General features: G+C 36.8%; 1 pseudogene; it reads right to left on the bottom strand.

Annotated features, from left to right (window-relative positions):
• Positions 1-795: 795 nt before the first annotated feature.
• Positions 796-1,438, bottom strand: LOC148298977 (cilia- and flagella-associated protein 20 pseudogene; annotated as a pseudogene).
• Positions 1,439-10,825: the final 9,387 nt, after the last annotated feature.

Genomic DNA, 10,825 nt, shown 5'->3' with positions numbered 1-10,825 from the left:
TCCCAACCCAACCCCAACCCCAACCCCAACCCCAACCCCAACCCCCAACCCCAACCCAACCCCTATAGTTTCAGGATCGTTATCTAACTTAAATATGAATAATTTAATTTAATAGAATATCACAATTGCAATTATCCTTCTCACTAGTCTCCTCCAGACGCAGGCCTGGTCTCCTGCTTTGCCTGGAACTTTTTTCTCCTTTTATTTAATTGTATAATTTCGGCTATGAATAATTCATTGTATCAATACTACTTTTGCGTTATCATACTTTTATATGTAAAAAGTATTATTATTAATTAATTAATACTTTTTATATATGTTATATTGACGTGGCTTTAGGTAAATCACTCTAATGAATAGCTATCAACAGGAATCAAAAATAATAGACAAAAGATAGCTATAAAGAAATAGAATTCACTTTCAAAACTGGGCTAATATAGTATTACGGAAAAAATATAGATAAAATTATCAATATTCGATAAACACTCGCTATAAAAAGTAGCTGGACGAAACGAAGATAAAGGTATAGGCCTCAACATAGCCTTCATCGACGGTCAGCAGTGAAAAATGAATGCACTCATTCAGATATACGGATAATCTTATTCCGATTCCATAGGCTTGATCTTATATCTCTTATAAATTCGCAACTCACAGTATTCATACTATTATAGCAATTTATCGGATATAAATAATCGCATCCCGCTTTATTGCTTGATTGCGGTATGCTGATCGTTGATTCAGAGTATGTAGTAATAATAAATCTTAAATACAAGTCTGATCAATCTTTATAAGCTTTCACTGTTGCTTTTGTATTGGCAGAAATAGTTTGAATTCGGGAGGAAGCTCTTCCTCGCTGTAGAGTCGATCTGAAAAGTATATCCTTCGGATTCGGCAATTAGCGTGAATTGTAACCCTGAGCGTTTCTATGTAGTTTGAGCCGTATGCTCTTCTCGTGAAGTCTGACAAGTTGAACTGAATCTGATTCCAATCCTGCATTCGAAATAGAAGTACCTTCATCGAGACGCATGGGCATTGTACAAATGAAAGGCTTGACTCTGGTCGTCGATTGATAATTCGATGCTCGAAACCGACGCCTGACATTCTTATCGTCAAGGACTTGGACTTCGAAGGTAAAGTATTTTTTTAACTGTATTAGCAACACTGTTACATTCTTGATAATCATGACCAGAAATGGCAGTTTGATTCCTAGAGTTTCCTTTTCGTTTACAGGGCAAGTTATAAATGACGTCGTGACGTTGGTGCCCATAATTTCGAGCACTGAAGATTGAATATCCTGATCTGTCAGCCTCTTGATGTGGCCATTCTGGACTGAAACTATAAATCTCAAGGTACTTTGTTTATCCCATATTTGCAGTGGCTTGCTGCCGATGCTGTACAGAATGGATAAGAAACCTGATTGATACGCGTTCTTAAACATTTATGAAACTTATTTATTAATCTTACTTATATTCTAATTCTAATTATCTTATAATCTATGCTCAGTTTTTCGTTATGGAATATTTGTCATCTCGTCTGAATCTAGTAACATCTGCTCATAGAGAGTCGAGGTAGTCTCAGATGGTCTAAAATAAGAGTCTAGGTCATCATCCTGGAGTCGATCTAAAGTATTTACGAAAGTTGAAACTATTATCTTCCGAATGCCCTTTAGATCAATACAAAAGCAGAGATAGAGTCCACGATATAATATTTCGATGATCACCAGTTTGATTTTAGCCTGCACTTTATTTGACACTTTATTGTGTAATAAAGCGTTAATGAAGCAACAAAGAATGCAATTAGCCAACAATAATGAATGATTCTTCCTCACTGATTACTGCTTTAAATTTTGAGATATGATATTGTATAATGATTGACTTTGACTAACTCAACAATGAACGAAGGGTAAAACAATTCTTCAACTTCTTTTCGACAGACTTTCTCATACAGTCCTCGCAAAGTAACATCCCATAAACTCAATCTCCACACCAAGCGGGCAGTCAACGAGAATGACACCCGAGGGTAATCGCAATAGGAGCAGCCAACTTTATCACGATAGTAAATAGTTTATGGTGTTCACTTTGGGGATGATATGCTGACCATAGTAACACACACCAAAATAGTGGTGTATTCTCTACTGACCATGAGGGTCATCTACGAGAGGAAGTAATCATTCTGGGATGCCAAGCCAATACCTTTCACGACCTACATGCTCTGTGTGCCGCGCATAACGATCAGTCGGCCAAAGATCGAGAGTTTCGGTTGCTCAAAATACTCGATATGGAGAAAGACGAGTTTGTTGGCAGTGTTTCACTCAAAATGAACATCGAATAAATTAAAGTAGGCAGGAATTGCATAGCAGCAGCGAACTTGCAAGAAATTGCAGTCCTTCACTTCCCCAGTCTCAAACCCATCTGTCATGAGGCAGCCGGCAATGGCATTTCTAACATCTTCGATATCAGCTACGAGGGCCTTACTTTTGCATACTAGTACACAAAGAAAGGTGTGATAGTCATTCACAATTTCTCTAACATGGAAATAAAGAGAGCTCAAAGGATATATCGCAGATCGGATATGACAGTCTCCTAGAAGTAATCAGCAATCCTAAGCCACTCTGGCAATGAGGCACACCCTTACACAAACTCCAATCGAAATATCCTCGAAATCTCCGCCCACAGATAGCGTACCTTCATTCTCATATAATATAGTCATCACAATCATCAAGGTATCGCCGAATGGCTCAAGAATCGCAACAGCAAGCTGCAAAGCACAATGATCCGCATATTTTAGCAAATAATGGTAAGCTTTGGGAGGAACTAAGGGTGGGGTATGAGCAGCATCGGCTTCTCGACATTAACTTTTCGGAGAGGGCAACATTTGACATGCCTTACCGAGAACAATATGGTTTATTTGTACAATGTCAATTTATAGAAGTTTTAATAGATGTACGAGAGCTATCACAGGGGCTATAAGATATATCAGCAAGCCAATCCCAAATCTCTCTTTGCATTCTTTCCTTCGCTTACCCAACTTCGCAAATTAATACCCTTTCGCTCACTACAAACTCAAAAAGCCTGAAGAATAAGAATAACTCAAAAGGCAGTCAAAGTAAGACAATTAATAACCCAAGATAATGCCAGCAAATCTAAACAATCAAATCAGAAAGAGTAATCTAATCTTTTTATGCCTGTCGTATTATAAGAAGAATAGCATTAGATACCAATGCTGGGCAAAATAAGCAGAATACAGTCTCTCCCTCGAAACAGTAATAAATTCCAAAACAATAGCCATTGTAACCTAATAGATTTCCTTTGAAACTAAATCCTCCACAAAGCAAACCAAGATAAAGTTAAAGCTTCCCCGAATAAGAACCTATATCACAGCAACAACGAGAAGCCTGTGTATTATCCGAGAGATAATCGAACAGTGAAAGAGATATTGAGTAATTTAAAGAGAGAACCTGTAAGCTGCTTCCAATAAATAAGTATAAGATGAGTAAGCCCAGTACAATACCAGGATCTTCACCGAATAAATAAACAAGGCCAATCTAACCCAGAAACCCAGCTTCAAGCGCTCTATGACCGAAATGTCATCCTTCCAGAAAACTGACAGCATTTCAGTAATGCAAAGCAATCAGAAAATACAATGATAAAAAAGAGTAGATCCTTCTTTGGCAAGACATTCAACACAATCGGAAGGGTATTCGTGGGGGGAAATAACTTTCATCTGGGCTGTGAAAGGCCATTACATTTTCATGATAAAGTATGACTCATTCAATGGGGGCGAGATGTACCATCGATCCACAATCAGTTTTGTCTACGATTGAAATATTCTAGGAATAAATGAGTGATTGTTCGATTACGTATATAATAGTCAATGCGGAATAATAGATGAATGCAATGCGATTCAGATGAATAAAAATAGTATGTCATAGCTCGAGCATGTTAAGTTCAGCTGTGTGCTAGCGGTATATCACGAAAATTAGGTTTTATTAGTCTCCAAATATTGTTTGTATGTTGCCTTCCTGGGTTCTTGGCTAATTCTCCATCTCTTTATCTTGAAGTTTATGGTGATTCTCATTGCTACTTTTATTTGTATCGTGCTCATATTGATCAGTGGGTTAATCTTTTCCTTCTTTCTTTCTTTAGGCTACAAATTCGATGAGAGATTACTCAACATTTTTTACTTTGAGGCAGTTTCTCCTGTTTGATGCTATTAAATTTGAGAGCTATTTCTTTTGGTGTCATTGAATGTGTAGATAACTCTATGGCTTAATTTATTGTTTTTGGAATGCGTGAATACCTTAATATCCGTTCCATTCGTCGCAATTACGCAGTTTCCTTTTTTTAAGTAGCAGTAGTGTGTAATTATTGCTGCCGTACTCCAACTACAAATAGGAAACTTATGAACCGATTTGGCCACAGTACTAATCAAAGCTGATTCTAATGAGCCCATCAGCATTATTGCCCTTGGGAGGGGTATGCTTTGTCTGAGAATCACTGGTCGCTTGTACCAGCATATTGACCATATTGATCTAATATTTAATCTCCATCATCTTGACAATACCCTGGGAGCCTACCAAATCCACTTGTGCCAAGACCGACTGCGTCTAGAAGTGGCATAGATAAACAACATTGCCACAGCAACACACAAAGGATTCAACACTTTCAATTCGCACAATGTTGCGTATCGGTTCCTACTCGCTGGGATGATGGCAGATGAACATTGTTTTATCGACACTAATTGCCTCCTTGTTTTTGGTGTTCATTTTGAGGAAGGAGCTCACCAAATGCACGTACTTTTCTGTGAGTCTGCTGTTTAGGATGTACGAATGGTCGATACCACCAAGGAGGACATCGTTTTGGTTGTACACGCACATACTGAATGTCTCGATCTTGCGTACTTTTATCACTGCCAGCAACACAGGTGCTCTATGCTGCTTTACTCTGTATATGTGCAGGTATTTATAAGAGAAAAGCACAACTCGCTCCTCACCCAGTAAAGCCATCCCCTGATCTTCAGCTTCTCGATTGTGATGAAGCCTTATAGTGGCCGGTACAAATGCAGAAAAATCACATCATTCTTTGTGCCAAGTATTACCATTAGTTCAGCATTATCAAATGCTTGATCTTCGTTTATGAAGGCAACTCGATCAGCTTATTGACAGCATTACTATGCACCGGCCTTTGTTCTGTAATTGTATAATATTTTAGTCTCATGTAGTGTGGAACTGGGGTGTCATTACTAGAGCTTCGGTCTGCGTGGACTGGTATTGATCATTACGCTTAATACTATCCTTTTTTGTGTTGCTTCTTATACTGGATTTGGAACTGCCGAGAACACTACTCCGATAGGGCTTTTGGAATATAGCAAGCGCTTTATTAACAATAAGCAATCATGAATTTATTTTGATTTTAACTGCGATTTGAATTGCTCATGATCAATGGTTAAGACAAGAGTATTCCTTCGAACATCGATGTTGGATGCGGGCCAAATTGACTTTAGCGTATTCAAGGAGCATTTGTACTTACTCTGCTGTTAACTACACAGGTGGCTTGACATGCAAAAAGTTATGGAAATAACTGGAGTGCAATGTCTGATCCAATTCGAGTCCTATTCGTTAGGAATGGTAAACTCCAAAAAATGTCTGCTTAGATACAATTAAATGTTTGTTTTGTTTGCGGTTTTGGGTTTGTGTGGATTCTTTATTCGGTTTCGATGCTCTTCGATGCATTTGTATTTGTTGTCGCTTTTATAGATTCTACTGATGCTGCTTATCTGTGTTGTCACTTAATTTTAGGGTGATACTATATTTTGTTAATCACAGCCTTGGTCGTCGGATCATACTAAACTATACTAAATTTGGAGTAATCCTAGGCATTGGCGACATGTTGAGCATTTTTACGCACTCGGAACTCTACTCGACGAACCCCATCAGCCCTAAAGCATCACTCTAAATATAGACCGATGCGTGGATCAGTGCTGAGCAATAAATATCGCGAAGACTGAGTAACTGCTTAGCTACGCATATAATATAAAACAAACATAGACGCACAACTATCCTGCACTACTCTTAGCCATCCTCCAATCGGATATCAACTGCATTATGCTTACAGTCGACACTGGTCGTGCTCTCACTAACATTGCCGTCCCTAACATCTTATAGTTACGTAGTTGCAATAGACTCCTCCCTTTCTAATGGCATCTGTTATTTATATTGTTATGTTTTCGCATTTGACTGTTCTGCTTTATGAATATGACTATTACATGATTAATTATGCATTTTGTATGTGTGTTATGTAGATAATCAATTAAGGTATGTTTATTTTTATAAGGGTAAACAAATATGGGGTGAGTGTTTAATAAATTAGTAAATTATTATTTGAACCGAGTAAATGGAGGAGATTGTGGTAAGTGGGTCTTGTTTCTTACTGTGTTGCATTTTTTAATAGAGAAGTTACATAATTGGTCAGGTATTTGTTTAAGTAATTAATGTTAATTGGAATTGAAACTCCGACTTATCTGTTTCTTTGGTATATTTAAGTCAATCCTCAATAGTTTAATTCGCATTTCGGAATACTGTTCATCACAAAATCTGAGCCATCACAATAAATAGAGTATAATGTAAATTCTATAAAAATACTATGTAAATAAACAGATTTCATTCAAATCCTTAGGGTTGGGTTGGGTTGGGGTTGGGGTTGGGGTTGGGGTGGGGTTGGGGTTGGGGTTGGGGTTGGGGTTGGGGTTGGGAAGGCTGATGATAATGGATATCGTTGCCTCTCCTTCAAGCTATGGAGAGTTCGAGATAAATTATCTAATTATGCCTCGTATTTTATCCATGTGCTATTATAAGGGATTATGGCATGGATATTCCAATATTTTTTGAAAATGAAAAATGGGGAAAACTTTTAATATGGGAGATTCATGCTTGTGGCATAAAATTATCAGGGTTAAATATTCGTGAGGGTTTTTGAGTGACTGCACTCCCAAAATATCTGTAAGTGCTTCACGCTAAGTGAATCTCATGGAAATGGGCATATCTTGAAGAATAGTGTCAGCCTGACAGTTAGCTGCTGCCCTATTTGAACTAACTTCCAGATTGATAGGGGCTCCCCGGCACTCAGAATATAATAATTTAATAATGTCTGATATTAAAGCATATTCTGAAGCTTATCTCTCTGAAAGAACCACAGAAAAGCTCTAAAATTTGACCATTTGTTCTGAAGACTAAGTCCGTCTGTCCTCTGGAACCATAAACGAGAAGATTATTTATAGTTCTTACCACCAATTTTAAAGGACTGGTATGTTTCGTTCCAAAGGGCCCTCGATATGGAAGGGCCTCAGTCCCAAGATCCACAGGAACGCCATCAGTTGGATACAGACAAACTGTTGGGTGAAGAGTTTCGATCTCAGCACCACCATGCTCGCAATTACAATTTACTATGTCTATTCTGCCCATGTTCCAATTGATAAAAATAGTCTGGAGTTGCTATGTATTCCTTTCATATAACTTAGTGGCTTCCTGCATATTTGTCGCTAAGAAGTATGCTTTTCGCCCCCAAATATCTGTTGAAGTCATTCTAAATATGGTTGGCAGAAAATACAGCAAAGACCAGATTTTCACATTAGAGGCATAGCTGTTCGAAATGCTGGAGTTTGACTTGAATTTTGAGAATGTTTTGAGCCTGCTCCCCTCAAAAAAACTTGAACCGAAAAATGAGTATCCGACTATATTCCTGGTTGAGCTGCTTCTGCTGAAGGATCATGAAGTCTTGTTTAGTGAGAAGATTCTGGATTCTCTGATTGCTGTTGCCTGCACCGGGTCACTCAAGGTGGGCCCTGAGGGAGTGTACGATCTCTTGAAATGCAAGCAATCAAAAATCCTCTTGAACAAATACATGTCACTTTTCTAAGCAGACAGCTTCGTCGAAACCCTACTTAATTCTATGACCATTGAAGAAAGTGGAGAGAAGAGGAACTCAATATGAGCGCAATTTCAATCAATGATTAATAGATTAGTATTTAATGAATAACCTAATTCATCAAATTATCCGGGAGCCATCAAATTAATATATATATATATATGTCAGATTTAATTGATTAATTATAATCAAATTATATGCCCATTAAATAAAATTAATATGCTTTAATCATTTTTGATCTTATAATGAGTCCCAAAGCGCTTATATATATTGGTTATGTTCTAAATAAAGAATAAATATTCAGAGGGGTTCAGTATTCCTATTGAGTAAAACATTACTGGTTGGTAAATAGATTAAAATAGTTCGAGAATCTAAAAAGACTAATTCGGAAATGGCTTCATCTCCTACAATGAAAGCGAACATCGAGTGATTGCCTAAAAGACTCGCAATGTTCATCATAAAGATCAGCGCGCTCATCATAAACATCAGCATGCTTCAACAATCGATAGCTGTCCCCGAGTTTCGAATAAGCGAGAAAGCACCCATAAAAGCAAGATGAACTGCTATAAAAGATGTATCGCATCATTGAAAAACACTCATCAATCCAAATAAAATCCAAATACTTCGAATGCACCCTATTTATAAGACAAAACAAGCAAAGGGTATAATTACACATGGAATTGCAATCAGACGCACAATGGTTTCCTTAAATAGAATAAGTCTATGTAAAAGAATAGGATGTTGTTTTGTGAGACGACATTCAATTAATTGAAAAGCATTAATGCGTCATTAAGTCACTATGACAGCATAAATAGTCATTTGTCACAATTGCCTTGTTAGAGTCTCAATCTGAGTCATATCAAACACCTAAACTATGCTTACAACCCCAACTTTCCCAACAATAATAAAAATAACAATAATAGCAATGCGTAACGCAGTAAATAACCGAGTGCAAATAACAGAAATGTAAGAGAGTTCGGAGTTTTAAACCTATTTAATAAATTGCATATATAAATCAACCATCATTGCTCTAAGCCCGACAATCATAATGGCAATTCAGGCGAGCAATTCCAAAAGAATCAGGCAATGCAAAAAACCAAATCATAGAGCAAATCATAGAGCAAATCATATAGCAAATCATAGAGCAAATCAACGAACAAACTCAACATCAATAAATAGGTTGCAATTAAAATCGAGAAGAATAGTCGAAACCACCGACACTTTCAGAAATACGAATCGTATAAATGGCCAGTTCCAACTAATTAAGAAATCAACCTTATTAAGTAGTGTTCAGCCTCTAAAAACAAATATGCCAACAAGGAAATCTTATTTAAATCTATGAAGAAACGATCATTAAAAATCGAAGAAGACAATAATACCGATTAGGGAATCAGAAGGAAGGAGCTATCGGAGTATGTCACCAGGAAGTTGTCATGCAATATTCCGAACTCTGATATTAATAAAGCCAAGCCATTACATTGCACGGATAGCCAGAATACTAGATACTAAAACTAATGCCAAAAAAATCCTGGAAACCAAGGGAGGAGCCGTAGTAAAGACTAAATGGATTCGACAACGTTAGATTTCTCTAACTATAAAATTGATGATAGTTGCGGTTCAAAGCAATAGAGCAGCTTCTCAGATATTGCATTTATTGTCAACAAAGAGCCATCGAAATTCCTCAAATAAAAGAGCAACATCCTAAAAAAGATAAACCTATACAAAAAATGCTACCAGATCCACAAATAACGCATAAAGAAGAAAAATTAAGCCACTTTATCAGAGCACAGTAACAATGTAATGTTTATAGGTCTAAACATCTGATGATATTCTATATATTTTTGGAATTTGTACTGACCAAATGCCGATGGAAGTGGCAATGCCTTGAGATTTAATTGAATAGCCTGGTAATTAGATATATTTTATTCCCTTCGAAATTTGGAACAATTAGTAAGCTGAGTTCCGAACTATCCTAAAACTGTACAGTATCATGAATAACAGCTTTATTTCATTTTTAAGGTATAGAAATTCATGCACATACCAAAATACAAACCAAATGTATATATCCCAATGAATATACACAACTATATATTAGCCTAACTATATATAAACCTAACTATATAAACCTAAATTAATATAGACCAACTATATCAGCCAACTATATATAACTCTTATATATCAATAAATGTATAATATTCAAATTAAATATGAAACCATGGCTTTGATGTTTGCCCAAGCTCATTTTCATGCTTTCCATGTTCAATATATTGAAACAAAGGCTTTTATGTTGGTTCCAGATTATTTTCATGATTTCCATGTTAAATATATTTATTCAATAAAATATTACGAATTAATTAGCGCCTTGAGGGAGTATAGATGGCATGATTTTAAATATTGAATATTAATTCGATATTAATTCGAGGCCTCAAAATAATTCAATACGCAAGAAGGTATTTAATTTAATTAATTAATGGAGTTATAGATTAATCTGATTCTCTATCGCTCCATTAATGGCCTTGGCGTCGCTCGGGCCTCCCCTTTCCCTCCTTTATGATAATGTAGATGAGCAAAAATATATGTCAGTTCATCATCAATTTGATCAAATTACCCCAAGGATACGCCTTTGATTCAGTTCTCTAGCCCGAAATATCCAATTCCAAGAAGAGCAGCCTAAAAAGAAGTGTTAGTAAAAATTCAACATCAAAATCTATGAATCGGATTGCCAGATAATTGGCTTTAGATCTCCACCAGCCATCAGAACCACTTCCCTTAGTTCCCGAGGAGCTCTCCAACAGGGCCTAAAGCATCTAACCGCCAGTTTAGGAGGAAATTTAAGTCGATATTTAGCGCTAAAATCCATTGCCGCCAAGTCCCGCGCAATGGTACGATGAAATGAAAATTCA

This window comes from Brachycentrus maculatus, unplaced genomic scaffold, assembly GCF_059751285.1.
Source record: "Brachycentrus maculatus isolate JH-2025_06_01 unplaced genomic scaffold, ASM5975128v1 h1tg001459l, whole genome shotgun sequence".
NCBI lineage: Eukaryota > Metazoa > Arthropoda > Insecta > Trichoptera > Brachycentridae > Brachycentrus > Brachycentrus maculatus.
This window is presented reverse-complemented; position numbering and strand designations above follow the sequence as displayed.